The 14913-nt window shown below is 40.5% G+C and overlaps 1 protein-coding gene across 2 annotated transcripts in view; it reads right to left on the bottom strand.

Moving 5' to 3' along the window:
* Positions 1–11432, bottom strand: part of LOC127435879 (protein inscuteable homolog) — a 182543-nt gene extending 171111 nt beyond the window's left edge. For both annotated transcript variants that reach the window (XM_051689624.1, XM_051689625.1), the window contains exon 1: positions 11007–11432. The gene's annotated coding sequence lies outside the window, so the exon portion shown is untranslated. The remainder of the gene's footprint in view (positions 1–11006) is intronic.
* Between the last annotated feature and the right edge of the window lie 3481 nt (positions 11433–14913).

Raw genomic sequence — 14913 nt, 5'->3', positions numbered from 1 at the left:
GCCGTTAAAGGGAGGGGGTACATCATCTAGTCATACTGACGGGGTTTCAGTGCTGTGTTCCTTTGAGGAGGTCGGCGGACCTGGTGAACAACAGAGCACGTCAAGCTTTGTTACTAACTCAGTCAAGCATCTCCTTATGTCCTCCATTTCTTTTCTCAAATCTTGTTCTCTAAGGGGATTTGAAACCTTGCCTACCCACTCACCTTCTTGTTTGGGTTTTCGTTTGAACCGCGCCTTTCCTTTTGGCCGGCGAACGTTTGTTGTTTAGGCCTGCCATGACCCTGGGGGTGTGTCTGGTCACCACCCCCCTGGTTCTGTTGCCTACCCTGCTGGCGGGGTGATCGACGCCTCTGGGGTCCTGTTCTAGCATTCACCTTAACGCGAGGCATTTCGTTGCCTTTAAGTGCTAGGTCTGCATATGAGGCTTGGATCCCCAGGGCTCTGGCGTCACCTTCATGCCCTCGGGCAGAGCACACGCGTGTCTCCCATGTCAGTTGCATGTACTTTCTGATTTCCTGCATGGTGGGGTTGCCCATTCTGCAGTGCATCGTGACATCATATCACACGCACTCGTGGAGGTTGTGAAGGAAAAGAGACTTGAAAGCTCGTTCCTCCTCCAGACTTAGTGCGTTACTTCCTTGGAAGTACGTGGTTCTCAGGCATCTATAATACTCACGCTGAGGCTCGTGCCTCTTCTGGGTGATGGCGAAAGCAGCTATGGTAGCGGAGGCTTCGTCGATATACAGCGAATACTCCTCACATAGGTCTTTACACAGAGCTGAGTAGCAGTTTCGTGTACCAGTCGGTAGCATTTCCATGAACGCATGGACACTCCTTACCGTGGTCTTCCATATAAGCTTGAGTTTTTCACGCAACGAAGCATAAGGCAAGTCAACCAGGCAGTGCTCAATTTCCCTAAGATAATTGTCGATGTTTGAATCTCGATTATTTGGGTCAAAGCGTTCTATGTCCCCTGCGAGGGACTCGAGTACGCAAGCGTTGGTGTCGGTATGACCACGGGTTGTCCGAGTCATCCGAAACACCATAGTCACTCAGATTGCTATAGCAATGAGGATGACTTCCTCCCCTTCGTGGTGGGGAAGGAGTCCAGTCGACACGTGGGGGTGGACCCCGGGTTGCGTACAGCTCCCTGGCTAATGGGATATTCGAGCCGCTTACACCACTCTGGGCATGGAAATAATTGTCCCCTCTCCATGGTGTGGAATCAGTCGGTTTGAAATGCACGGTGGCGTGACTGAAAACTGACTGAGGAGGGCAACTATAAGGAGGGGCACCTGCATCCAACCAGCAGGCTGCTGGAGGAGCTTGAAAAGTGTCTTGGAGTACGAAGTCAGAGACTGTACCACTAGGGGCTCCTAGCGTGTGTCCCAGGGTTTCTCAGGGGCACATTTCTACGCGTAGCGCTAAAGAGGGGGCCCTCTTCTATGTCAGATGTTGTGCTGTGCATTTCAGCTGCACTTACCTGATCTGACTCTACTCTTAGCTGGGCAGCTTGAAGCTGCCTGCGCAGGGTTTCATTTTCCTCCTGCATCCGGGCATTATCTTCCTGTGCCTGGACTTTCTCAGCTTGGGTGCACCTAACGTCTTGGTGCAGGCTGAGATTTTCCCTCTGCACTGCTTGGTAGCTGCTCTGCAGCAGGGCGAGCTGGGCCTGGTGCTCTGCGGTTTGCAGTTGGGTTTTGCGGTGATAAAGAAGGAACATTTGGCCCACTAGGTCCAGGATTGTGCTCTTTGGCTTCCCGACCGGGTTGTTGACATAATCAACTAGTTCCTGCAATGCTTCATCACAACGACTAATATTGTAGCCGTTAAGGTTATCTCTGTCCTCTACGGAGAGACGGAGGACAGCAGCGACTACATCTTGCAGTGCTGGGTCGACTAACCTCTGTGGAGCTTCAGCTCCAGTTACGCGGGGCGATTGGTGACTCATTTTACTGGGGCAGTAAAAATTCTTGCGACACAGTGGCTCTGATAGCTTGTTGTTTTACAGTTGCTATAATGCTGACACGAATGCACAGGTGAGTGGCTTCGACCTGTGGCTTAAGTGCTACTGTTATGTAATGTGCAAATTTCACTGTGTTCTCTCTTTGGTGGACGTCAATGAAGTGACTTGGCACCTCTCTGTAACATCTAGATGAAAGTGTTAGGAGTTAAATAACAACAACAGCAGGATTTAAGCAGACTATCTAAAAGCAAATTTACCAACCCCTAATTCACTCTTAAGAGCACTTTCACACCACACTGGCTTATGTTTGGCAAGTTGTGAGAAGTAAATTGTCAAACAGAACCAAACTTTGAAGTAAGGATTCAAATTATTACTTTGGATTCTTTTGCATACACTGTGACAGAACTGGCACGTAGGATACCTCACACGGGGCACCAATTATTATGTAGGGCCTTACTGGTTGTTTAGATCAGTGTTACTATCAGAAATAATTAATAATTATTTCTTTAGTTATTAATTAATATTTAAATTAATTAATTGAATCTAACTCATTAAAACCTCAAATGGGGCTCCAGTAAATGTAGTGCACTACGTTTAGGAGCAGGTTTGGTTATTAGCAATAATTAATAATTATCAAAGATAATTATTAATTATTAAAATCAATAGAACATTGATGAGAATCAATGTTAGCTTTTTTAATCCTTTAAATCAACAATTATCAAAGATAATCGTTAACTGTTAACATCGATGAAACATTAATTAAAATTAACACAAGCTTATTGATCATTCAAATTCAACAATCATCAAAGATAATTATCAATTATCAAAAATCAACAGAATATTAATAAGGATTAACATTGATGGGGCACCACTTTGGAATCAGGGACTAATAACCAGATAGTATAACAGTCTCAATATTAGATTGTTTTCTTAGGAAAATCGACATCCGAAGAATATTGATTTTCGGGAAAAAAAAACAATGAATGAAGGCTTGAATCCGAGCACTGACATCCCATCAGCATGACACAGGCTTATGCAAAACAAACCAAAACACTTCTCTTTGTAATATAAACAAAGATTATTTATGCAGTAATATCAATTAATAATTAATACAATGCAGTCAATAAACTTCCGACTTACAACTACAAACTAAATAGTAATACGATTAGATATGGAAATCAAAATAATTCTATAACACATGAGGGTGTGTGTGTGAGAGAGAGCGAGTGTGTGTGTGTGTGTGTGTGTGTGTGTGTGTGGTTAGTACGAGAGAGAGAGAGAGAATAAAGTGACGGCCCTAAAGCCGATTTCGCGATCGTAGAAGAGAAAGCAGCTGTTAGTTAATCACTCAGAGACGTGGTGGACGGCTCGTAAAAGTCCCGCATTCTTCTACTCTTTAATGGATAAACTCAGTTTGCCGGTCTCACCCACGATGGCAAAAATGCACAACAGTCCAATTTGGTTAGACCACAATACAGCAAAACAAATTCGTGATAATTAATACCCTGAGTATAAATAATGAGCGGACATGGCGGTCCGTAAACTGTACAAGCAAAAACCTTGAAACACAAGAATAACACACTATAATGTTCTATCTCTGCCCAGACGTAAACCTCTTACTTGAATCGCATGAGGATGCAGAATGTGTGTTCATCCGTCCTTTAACTCCGACCCGGTACCTTGAGGCTCGGGTGATGACAGGAGACAGTTTCCTCGCTCTGTCTGCGGGCGGTACGGCTGCTGATTCTCGGCGGGCTGGCGGAGAAATCAGAAATGTCGACTTGATTGATTGATGGAAGAGAAATCTTTAATCTCTTCACTTCTGCAGCAAACAGATAAAGATGCGGATTGCTCAGCAGTCTCCTTCGGATCCGTTAGAGTGTTCTGTTAAACACAGAGTAATCTCAACTCGTCCAGTGAGATGGAGATTGTATGGCCACAGTTTCAAGTTGGACGTTACTTCCTTGTGCCACAAGGTTGCACCTGAGAGCAGCGATGAGCTGCGTCTATACACTGCGAACAAAGTTGCTGGAAGAAAATCCCAGAAGCATTTCAGAGGTATTTCTACTCCTGATGATGTCATGGTTTGAGGGACGTTCTGTTGTGTGCCTCATCCAATAGGAGTTGAGAGTTCGATCCTTTAGTGAGCAAGGCTTCATGGGATTTTGTAGTCTGTTTTGGACTCCCTTTGTTTGATTTTGGTGCAATTTTTATCAGTAAGATTTACGACTTGGTATGTGGGGGCTTGAGTTAGGTTTTTACGACTGTGTTAGGCCTGCCTTTGTCTTCTATCTGAATACATGAGGCCCAACACCGCCACCTCGCCCATCTCCCCGCACCATTCCCTAAATGAGGGTGCCCCAGCCGACTTCTATCCCCTGAGGATGATAATCTTACCAATCATGACTCCAGCTAGGACCCAGCTTTTTAAATAGCTGTCCCCAATATCAAGAGTTGTCCCATCACCCAGGATACAGAGTCTGGTGCTAAATGAAAGTTCAGTGTTCAACACCTCACACATAAAGTTCTGAACCCCCAACCAAAATTCTTGGATCTTTACACATCCCCAAAATACATGTATTGTGTCTCCGTCTTCTGATTGGTACCACCAGCAGGTGGGTGTGTCTTTAAGACCCAACCTATACAATCTAGAGGGGGTCCAGTGGAACCGATGCAAAATCTTAAATTGCATCAGACGGATCCTTGCATCTCTAGATGCAGACTTGATGCTTTTTAGGATCCTAGCCCATACTCCCTCCTACAATACCAGGTTTAAATCCTTCTCCCATAATCTATTGAGAGAAGATGAAGCTCCATCCTCCAGACTCTGAATTAACAGGGAGTAATACACAGATGCTTCATGACCTTTCCCAAAAGCAGTAATCACCATTTCCAGAGTATCTGCCACTTTAAGGGGGTGTACACTACTCCCAAAAATAGTAAAGAGCAGGTGATGCAGCTGTAAACACCTAAATAACTGGGATCTAGGAATCTTAAAATCTTGAACCAAATTATCAAAAGATCTCAACACTCCACTCTCATATAGGTCACCGAGTGTAGTAACCCCCCTCCCAATCCACTCTGACCAACAGAAAGGGGACTTATTAATATTTAATTTAGGGTTCAGCCATATGCTTGAGGCAACTTTTAAATAAATGTCCGAATTAAAAACTCTGGACACTTTTGTCCAAACCACGTGCAAATGCGAGATAACGGGGTGTGACTTAACTTCTCTGGTCAGTTTGATCGAAAGGCTTTGCAATGGCGAAATAGGGGCAAGGACTTCTTGTTCAATACGAAACCAGGGAGGGGCTCTCTCAGGTGGGAGCGACCAATGGGCCAAATTTCTGAGACAGAACGCGTAATAATAAAACAAAATCTTGGGTAGGCCTAGCCCATCTTTGTCAATCGGCCTATGTAACTTATTGAAATGTAACCTGGAATGCTTACCATTCCAAATAAAGGACTTCACTATGCTATCAAATTATTTGAAATAAGAGAGGGGAACATCTACAGGGAGAGACTGTAGCAGGTAGATACATTATGGAATACAATTCATTTTAATAACATTAACCTTCCCAAGCATAGATAAATGTAATGAAGCCCACCTGCCCACATCGCTCGAAAACCTTTTTATTAAAAGGGCCAAAATTAACTGACTAAATCACATACATTTGCTGAGAATAAAATACCCAAATACTTAATGTCCTGTTTGGGCCATTGAAAGGAGCCCGGCTGAAAAGCCGTTACTGGGCAGTACGCAGTCAGAGCCAAAGCTTCGGATTTAATATTTTAATATTCCCTTCCAACTCCACGTGTTCTCGTGCTTTGGATTTTTTGGTAAATGAGGCATACTGTATGATCCGACCCCTAAGAACAGCCTTAAGTGCCTCCCAAGCCATGCCCACAGAAGATACTGAGGACCAGTTGGTCTTCATATAAACACTGATTTCAGTCTTTTTTTTTTTTTTTTTTTTTTGGAATGCCCAATTCCCAATGTGCTCTAAGTCCTTGTGATGGCGTAGTGACTCACCTCAATCCAGGTGGCAGAGGATGAATCTCAGCTGCTTCCGCGTTTGAGACCATCAACCCACGCATCTTATCACGTGGCTTGTTGAGTGCATTACCCCAGCGATATAGCACGTGTGGAGGCTTCACGCCAACCACCACGGCATCCACAAACAACTCACCACGCGCCCCACCGAGAGCGAACCACATTATAGCAATCACGAGGAGGTTATCCAGTGTGACTCTACCCTCCCTAGCAACCGGCCCAATTTGGTTGCTTAGGAGACCTGGCTGGAGTCACTCAACATACCCTGGGATTCAAACTAGTGAACTCCAGGGGTGGTAGCCAGCGTCTTTACCACTGAGCTACCCAGGCCCCGATTTCAGTCTTTAACATTTGTTGGAAATCAGGATTTTGTAAAAGGGATACATTAAAGCGCCAACTATATGATTTCTTTTTCTCCGTATGTGGCAACATCTCTAAACCCACCAGGGCATGATCTGAGACTAAGATGTTTCCAATTAAGCAATCCACAACAGATGAAATGAGGGATTTAGATATATATATATATATTAAAACAAATCTATTCTAGAATAACATGAAGAAAAACATTTATAGTCCCTACCAGATGGGTTCAAAAGTCTCCAAATATCTGTAAGACCAAGATATTTACACATCCTGTGAAGCGTCAGTGTTGCTCTAGGGGGCTTTCACACTTTTGCTTCACTATGATCAAGGACTGAGTCCGTCAATAGATTAAAGTCTTCTCCCAATATTATATAATGAGGGGTGCCAGCGGCTTGCAACATCCCTTCAAGATCTATAAAAAAGCCCTGATCATCAGCATTAGGTGTGTAAATATTAGCCAAAATCAGCCTTTGCCCTTGAATTTCAGCTAAAACAGTAATGACTCTTCCTAATTTATCATTAATCTGTTTGAGAAATTTGAATTGTAGATGTTTATCAATATAATGACTCCCCTAATTTTACTTGAGCCAGCACTAAAGAAAACATGTCCACCCCATATCTTCCCAAATTTTCCAGCTTCCTGCGGGGAAAGATGAGTTTCTTGAAGAAACACAATATCATATTTCTTGCATTTAAGAAAAGAAATAACCTTCCTTCTTTTTATAGGGTGCCCAACCCATTCAAATTCCATGTGGAGAGAAAATCATATTAACATTTGACATTTTGAAATAATACAAAAAATAAATTGTGTGTCAAAAACAAAATTATAAAGACTACATTTCAGCATTAGTGCAACAATAAATCCCCGAACAAACAAACTTAAAAAAGAAAAACGTGCGCATTAACCCCGTTAACCACAGCGCCAACTGGTGTTGATCCCTCTAAACTCAGAGTCCATGCATGCCTACGAGAACCCCCACGACAACTTTGCCGTTGGATTGCTCAATCCTTCTATACAAATTTTGTGAGGCAAAATTACATTACAGAAAATACTTGGTAAAACAAACACCAGCCAATAGAAGGCATAATCACAAAGAACAAGCAGATTGTCCTGAAGGTATGTTCCTCCACAAATCAAAATCCAGCCGCTAGGTGAAACCAGCACAAAAAAGAAACAAAACAGGCGTCCCGGTTCCTCGGACGGTCCAGTGTATATTTAACGAGTCAAGTTGACTCAGAGGCCTCATAAGAAACATACCATAATTTCCTATCAACTCTATAACAGACATCGCTTGTTGTAGGCATGTAGATATTTTGCGGTCATTCTTATCACTGGCCGGGAACGTCAGTGTAAAAGTGATCTTCTGTCAATGCAAAAGTTTCTTGAAGGAGTGTTATTCCACAAAACAAACTCCAGCCATTAGGCAGAACCATCACAAAAAGAAACAAAAATGGGCCCAGCTTCCTCAGACAGCCAGAGTAAGTACAGCGAGTCAGTCCACTCACATGAGAAACACCAAATGGCTTACTCATGCCAATGTTTTTATGAAGGACAGTGCTTGCTTGGGGCATTATATACTTTATGGCCATCCTTAGTATTTATACTCAGTTTGGCCGGGAACATCAGTGCAAAAGCGACCTTCCATTGATGTAAAAGTTTCTTGCATTCCTTGAATCGATCACGTTTCTCTCTTGTCAAATTCGCAAATTTGTGATTCTTCCAAGAAAGCTTTCCTTTGCTCCTTGCCTCGCGTAACACAAGATCTTTATCGGATGATCTCAGGAATTTGGCCAGGATTGATCGGGGCCTTTCTCCCTCAGCTGATCTATGAGCCAGAACCCTGTGAGTTCACTCGATTTCCAGTTTATTGCCTGTTATGTCGAGCAGACTCAGGAAGAGCTCGTCTAGGAATTTCACCATATCTCTGCCCTCCTCATGCTCAGGAATTCCAACAATTCGGAAGTTATTCCTGCGGTTCCTATTCTCAAGATCTTCAAGTTTTTCAAGAACGTGTTCCAAATCAACTTTGGTCGCCAGCAGATTATCAGATAATTCCCTCTCCGATGACTCCAGATAATCGATCCACCTCCCAACATCTGCCATTCTTGTAAACAACTCAGAGAATTTTGTTTCCATCGCCGTAATGGATCGACATATTACAGCGAGATCTTCTAAGTCAGCAACAACTTTCATCAGCATCACAAACATGTTGGACAGTTGACGCTGGATTTCTCCCACGGCACAGTTCAAACTGAGTCCCTGGTCCGCAGGCCCATCAGAGGTTTCAGCTTGAGCACATAAGTGTCTTTTTATAATTCCAGAGCCCGAAAATTTTGAATTTTTTTACATATTGACTTCAAAGAAAAAATATGTAGCAGAGTGTATCAAATCTCACCAGATTATAACAAAATAACTAAAAACTAGCACAGTGCGCAGAGATCGTTGCCTAAACGTCCGCTCCTCACATGGCGTCACGTTACTCAACAAAATACTTTATTGGCTTGTTTTCCAATATAAATATCTAAAACTCCTTTAAAACAACATAAATATTCTTTAGCAGCCATACTGCAGAAACCATCCGAAATTTTCAAAACAATTCCACATCTGTAAAGGTGGGGGCATTGACACTTATTTCATATGCAAAGATGTTCCCCAATCATAGCAGTGGGCATTTACATTGAAGTTTTAAAGGGGACACGACCCGAAAATTTAGCTTTTTAATCAGAGGGCCTAAAACAGGATAGATAATGGACAATTATTTCTAAATTATGACTATTTTTGATGAAAAAAATCTTACTAACATTATAAATGGACCTCAGTGAACATTATAAAAAAATGCAATGCATGACACCTTTAAGGCTAGCAAAAGCCTACAACTGTGATGTTACCTTAGCTAACCAAAAGATAGTTTGCTGCTTTGTGAAGCTAACAGTATTTATGGAGAATCCTGTACAAAATAATTTTAGGCTTCCAACTAGCTCTGGGCAGTTGTAGATGTTCTTTATATTTACTTGAATTATGTGTATTGAACTTCTTGATTATTGCCTCCAAAGGCCCATTTATATTCATTTATGAGCTTGTTTACATGCGCGTTCTTACACCGATTATGCTTAACAAGCAGACAACGTATGTGGTCATGTAAATGCAAAATGCCGTTCCTTTATTGTGTAAGGTCATAAACGGCGTAAGAATAAACCAGGTACGTTTTTGCCCATTACACCGATTTCGCGTGGCATGTAAACACCTTTACCAGTGTTCTCAATGGCTTATCCAATATGTGCACGTGTTGAGCGCATGTCTCTTCACGATTTGACATCAAAAGCAGGAAATAACATGATTATTTCAAATCTCATGTAAACACTTGCTTTATCAGATTTTTTAAATAAGCTAATTTTGGGGGGTAATCGTTGTATCTATGTGCATTTAAACGGGCTTAATGTTGACTAGTTCCATAAATTGGATCCACAGAAATCCATAATTGACAAAATACTGTTATATTTGCAATCTACTCTTTGTGTAATTTACTTTTTTTTTATCCTTGTTTAAGTTATTGCTTTTGATTCAGTAGTCCTGAACACCATTGCAGCTGATAACTCCATACTGATGGAAGGCCAGACTCATTTCTGGTATAGCACAAAGCAGAAGCTCAAACAAGACTTATTTGTACTTTCATTTGTTTGACACATTTGCACAAATTCATGTGGACCAAGTTTCCATGCATGAAAGTGATGCTATACTCTTGACACACTTCCCCCACCCACAGTTCATGAAGTAGTCAGTTTACAGATTGGCTACTTTAAAAATGCTTACGATTTTTTTTTCAAAGCTTAAAAAAAAAAAGAATGAACTGTAACCCTCCAATTTGCATTTAAAGAAAAATGCTGACTGCAAGACTGCATGAGTGATCTTGACTTGAGGCCTGACTCTGCTGAACAAAGAGTCTTTCTGGGTAGACTGAGTGTAGTAACAGTATCCCTGAGCCCTTTAAATCCACAGATGCATTTGTTTGAGGTAGTGGAGACGTTTGTGTCTCTAGATGCCCATTAAATGGTTACACTCCTTCAACTCTGTTATTAGTGGTCACAGTGTCCACATGTTTGATGCTCCACATAAACACACCCATCAGCTCTACAATAGCAGGCAGATTTCGAAAGTCAGCACATTTCTGGAGCAGGGTAATAATACAACCAAATCATTCTGACACATACAGTAAATCTCCAAAGTATATGTCCTAGACATTCTAGTTTGAAAGGTGCAATCAGCCAGGGAGAGTTTAAAGTAATTAAAAGAAAAACGGTTCTAACTCTGTAACACATTCTGATCCGGATCATGTCAAGTAAGAATTACTTGCGCTTTTCACAAAACACATTGATTTCAAAGCAGAAAACAGACCCCTTACAAATCCCCCAGAGAGTCATCCAAAGGCAACAGTGGCAAAGAAAAAAACTCCTTGAGATATTTAGCAATCAAACAAGATGATTTACTCTGTGATGCTGCTGTCCCGTTAAATTCTGTGGCACACATATTGAGTTCATGAGGTCATAGCACCCTTTATTCTACACAGATCAGTGCGACAAGAAAAACAGCTTTTTCAATAGAGTTTATGTATGGGAAAGACTTACCACAATACAGTTTCCAAAAGTTTGCACGTCCTATCAAGTGAAGAGCCACATATTGTCAGTTGATATCTTCACACCGTGATGCTAACTGAAGATCTGGAACTCAGTAGATGCAGCTGCAGTCTGAAATGAGCCCAGTGAATCTCCTCGTCAGTCAAGCAGCATAGTTTCAGCTGGGCTAAAGTCCAAGTAGACACGAAACCAGTCTATTTCTGTCTGCCATATGAGGCTGTGCTTTTCAAGACATTCTGTGGTCAAACATGTAATTGCAGAGTGACCGGCTATGGTAAAATGTAATTGTAGACTTCATCGGATGCAGCCCGGCTGCCAACGGTACATTGGAGAGAACTTTAAACTCCCTGAAAAACAACCCAAGTCGCATAAATAAATGTGGGCCTGGATTCCAGATGTGGAATAGGGGAGGAATGAGAGAGGTAGCAGACGATGGGGAAACCAGTTAGGAGAGCCAGACGGCAGAGCTGCTGCTGTGATGGGAAAGAATTTTTTTTCTTTTTTATGTGACATGAAAGTGTTTTTCGTAGAATCTCAGAAGACAGGCTATTTTGGGAGGAGCTGTCTGGGTGAGGTTATTCCTAGACCTTTACCATTAAACATCCAGGGTATCTGATTTCACCATGGAAAAAAAGCCTATGAAAACAAAAGGCAGAACAAGGAGGCCAATTCATCAGGCCAAAAGCACATTGACATTTTTCATGGCTTATCAGAAAGAATATTAATGAATGAGTGTTTATATTCTCACTACAGACAAAATTAATGTTGTGTTGAAAATAACAAAACACTGTGACTTGTGACTCTCATGCCATTAGTAAAGGAGTTCCTTACTCACTCTGTAACATTTTATTTTCAACTGCAATTATTAAATGACAAACAGCTGTTCACTATTAAGGACGCTCTCTTCATTGGCTCAGGAGGAACATTGCTGAAAATGTTTGAAAACCCAGAAGGAAAAAAAAGATCCCTGGTTTCGAGTGAGCCACAATCTTCCAAGCAAACTTTCCATGTGAATACCGCAAGAGTTTCTCCACAGCTGAGTTTGTCAAAATGAATTGTATGGAGACCGTGGAAAGATGGTGAAAAATAAATTTTAGTGAAATAATAGCCATAATTTCAGGTTATATAATGTGCTCCGTATGCCAACATGCAGTAAATTACCATTAACCACAAGAACTAAAGTTTATGACACCAAATTTGAGAAACTTTCCCTACTGCTGCTGCCTTTTATGTTTCTAAATCAAATTAGCAAATTGATTAAGCACCTTAATAATTTGAAGGCATGACTCCTATTGTGCATACAGTATGTACTGTAGGGTCAGTTATTTGAACAAACCCCTAACCATCATTATTTAAGCTGATATGTAACATTTTTTCAGTGTTAAAATTCTTTCTTAATATTCTTTATATGCAGAGTAAACTATAAATATAAATTGTAGGATAATTTCACCCTTATAGTGTGACTCTGTGGCATCAAAACCCAATTGACTTGACCAATCGTGTGAGTTTGGGGCAGGACTATCTGTTTTAACAACCAATTGGAGATGGGGGGAGTTTTACTGAATTTGTTTTGAAAACAGGGATTATTTATGCAATGCCATTTCAGAAATGATACACTTCAGCTTTCAATTTCAATGTGTAACTCCCGCACTGTTTGTGCTACAGACATGAATTAGACAAATCATGTGTTGTTGAGGAGAGGTGTGAAATAACACTTACTTCCACTTAAATACAGGACGATTGGTGTCCCGTACGGGACATCTTAATTTCGGCCAAAATACGGACCATCCCAGCAAATACAGGACAGTTGACAACCCTTGTGTGTGTCTTGACTCAACAATTAAGTAATACTCATTGTTTTATGTCTTTTATTTTATTATCATGACAATTATCTTTGAATTGTAAATTTACTTTAAATTGAGATTTATATTTTAAAATAGACTTGCCATTTCAAACAAGATTCACTCTGCCACCTGTTGGGAGGATGAAGGTATTAAATAATTCATGTTTGATCTTGAATTCAATTGGCAGGTTTAACATGTTTAACAATGAACATAAATCTATGACTTAAATAATTATCTAAGGTCAGCGAAGCTCCACATCAAAAGCCAACTCATGACAACAAAGGAGATAGGAAGCTATTATAACAGGATAAGTACATGATAATATGGTAACAATATCAAATAGATGTAAATAATAATTATCGTTATTCTTGGATTAATGAAAACTTTTGATGTTATTTTGCTGTCATTTAGGGCCATCGTTTTCATCTTCTACACATTTATAACAGTTTTCAGTGCAGATTTGAGATGATGTGAATCAGGGTTCCTGTGGGTCCTTAAATAGTTTTAAATATCTTAAATGGTATAAATAAACTCTTAATTATCATTTAAAGAGGTCTTAAATTTGGGGATGGAATTGTGATATAGCCTAATGTGATTATTATTCAACATCAAAATGCTATGATTTAATGAAATAAATGTGTGAACTGCATGCTTCAAAGTGAAGACGCTGTTGCACATTCTTCAAGCACGTGGAGAGCTTGTGATACTGAGTTTCCAGCAGTTTCACATTTCACATTTAAAACAAGCAATCGCTATTGATCTACTGTTGACAAATGTTTGCTTTAAGGTGTTTATATTGTAATACAATGTTGATGATTGTATGAGTACATATTTTATTTCCCTTATCTGGCTTGTTTATTTGATTAAATTTGGGCTCATGTAGCCCACTCTCTGGCCCACCCTGTCACAGACGAAGACATTTTTTTTACATTCAGTAACGGCTATCAGTTTTTAAAACTATCGGCAGATAAAAACAGTATTGCCTGTCTTTCAAAACATTATTATCCGCACAATCCAAAATCAGTCGATCTCTAATTCGTAAACAGTGTACAATATACACTGGCGGCCAAAAGTTTGGAATAATGTACAGATTTTGCTGTTTTGGAGGGAAATTGGTACTTTAATTCACCAAAGTGGCATTCAACTGATCACAAAGTATAATCAGGACATTACTGATGTGAAAAAACAGCACCATCACTATTTGAAAAAAAATCATTTTTGATCAAATCTAGAGTGGCCCTATTTCCAGCAACCATCACTCCAACACCTTATCCTTGAGCAATCATGCTAAATTGCTAATATGGTACTAGAAAATGCCTTGCCATTATATCAAACACAGTTGAAAGATATTTGGTTCATTAAATGAAGCTTAACATTGTCTTTGTGTTTGTTTTTGAGTTGCTACAGTATACAATAGACTGCCATGTCTTAAGATCAATATTAGGTCAAAAATGGCAAAAAATAAACAGTTTTCTCTAGAAACTCATCAGTCAATCATTGTTTTGAGGAATGAAGGCTATACAATGCTTGAAATTGCCAAAAAACTGAAGATTTCATACAAAGGTGAACACTACAGTCTTCAAAGACAAATGACAACTGGCTCTAAAAAGGACAGAAAGATATGTGGAAGGCCAGATGTACAACTAACAGGGTTGGATAGTAACAAAATTGTCACATATTCCCTGTTTTTTGTCTTGACTTTTATGTTGAAATTCTGGTTTAGTTCCCTGTTCCTGTTTCCTGTTAGTTTTGTAGTCCTTTGTAGTTTCTTTTCATGACTGGTTTTCCCCTGATTGTTTCCCCAGGTGTTCCTCATTCCCTTGTTTTCCCTTGTGTATTTTAGCCCTTGTTTTCCCCTGGTTTCTTTGTCAGTCTTCATCTGTATTATGCTGTGCTTTGTTCCCTGTGTTTTGTTTCATTATGTTCTGAGTTACCTGGTTTACCTTTATTTTATTAAAAAGGCTGCATTTAGATCCTTGTTCCTCTCCTGTCTCGTCACAGAAAGACTGACCCAGAAATGGATCTCGCGACCGTCAGGATTCTGCTTCTTCAGC

The sequence above is a fragment of the Myxocyprinus asiaticus genome, chromosome 46 (genome assembly GCF_019703515.2).
Source record: "Myxocyprinus asiaticus isolate MX2 ecotype Aquarium Trade chromosome 46, UBuf_Myxa_2, whole genome shotgun sequence".
Lineage (NCBI taxonomy): Eukaryota > Metazoa > Chordata > Actinopteri > Cypriniformes > Catostomidae > Myxocyprinus > Myxocyprinus asiaticus.
Note: the sequence above shows the minus strand (reverse complement) of the source record. Positions and strands in the feature narration are given on the sequence as shown.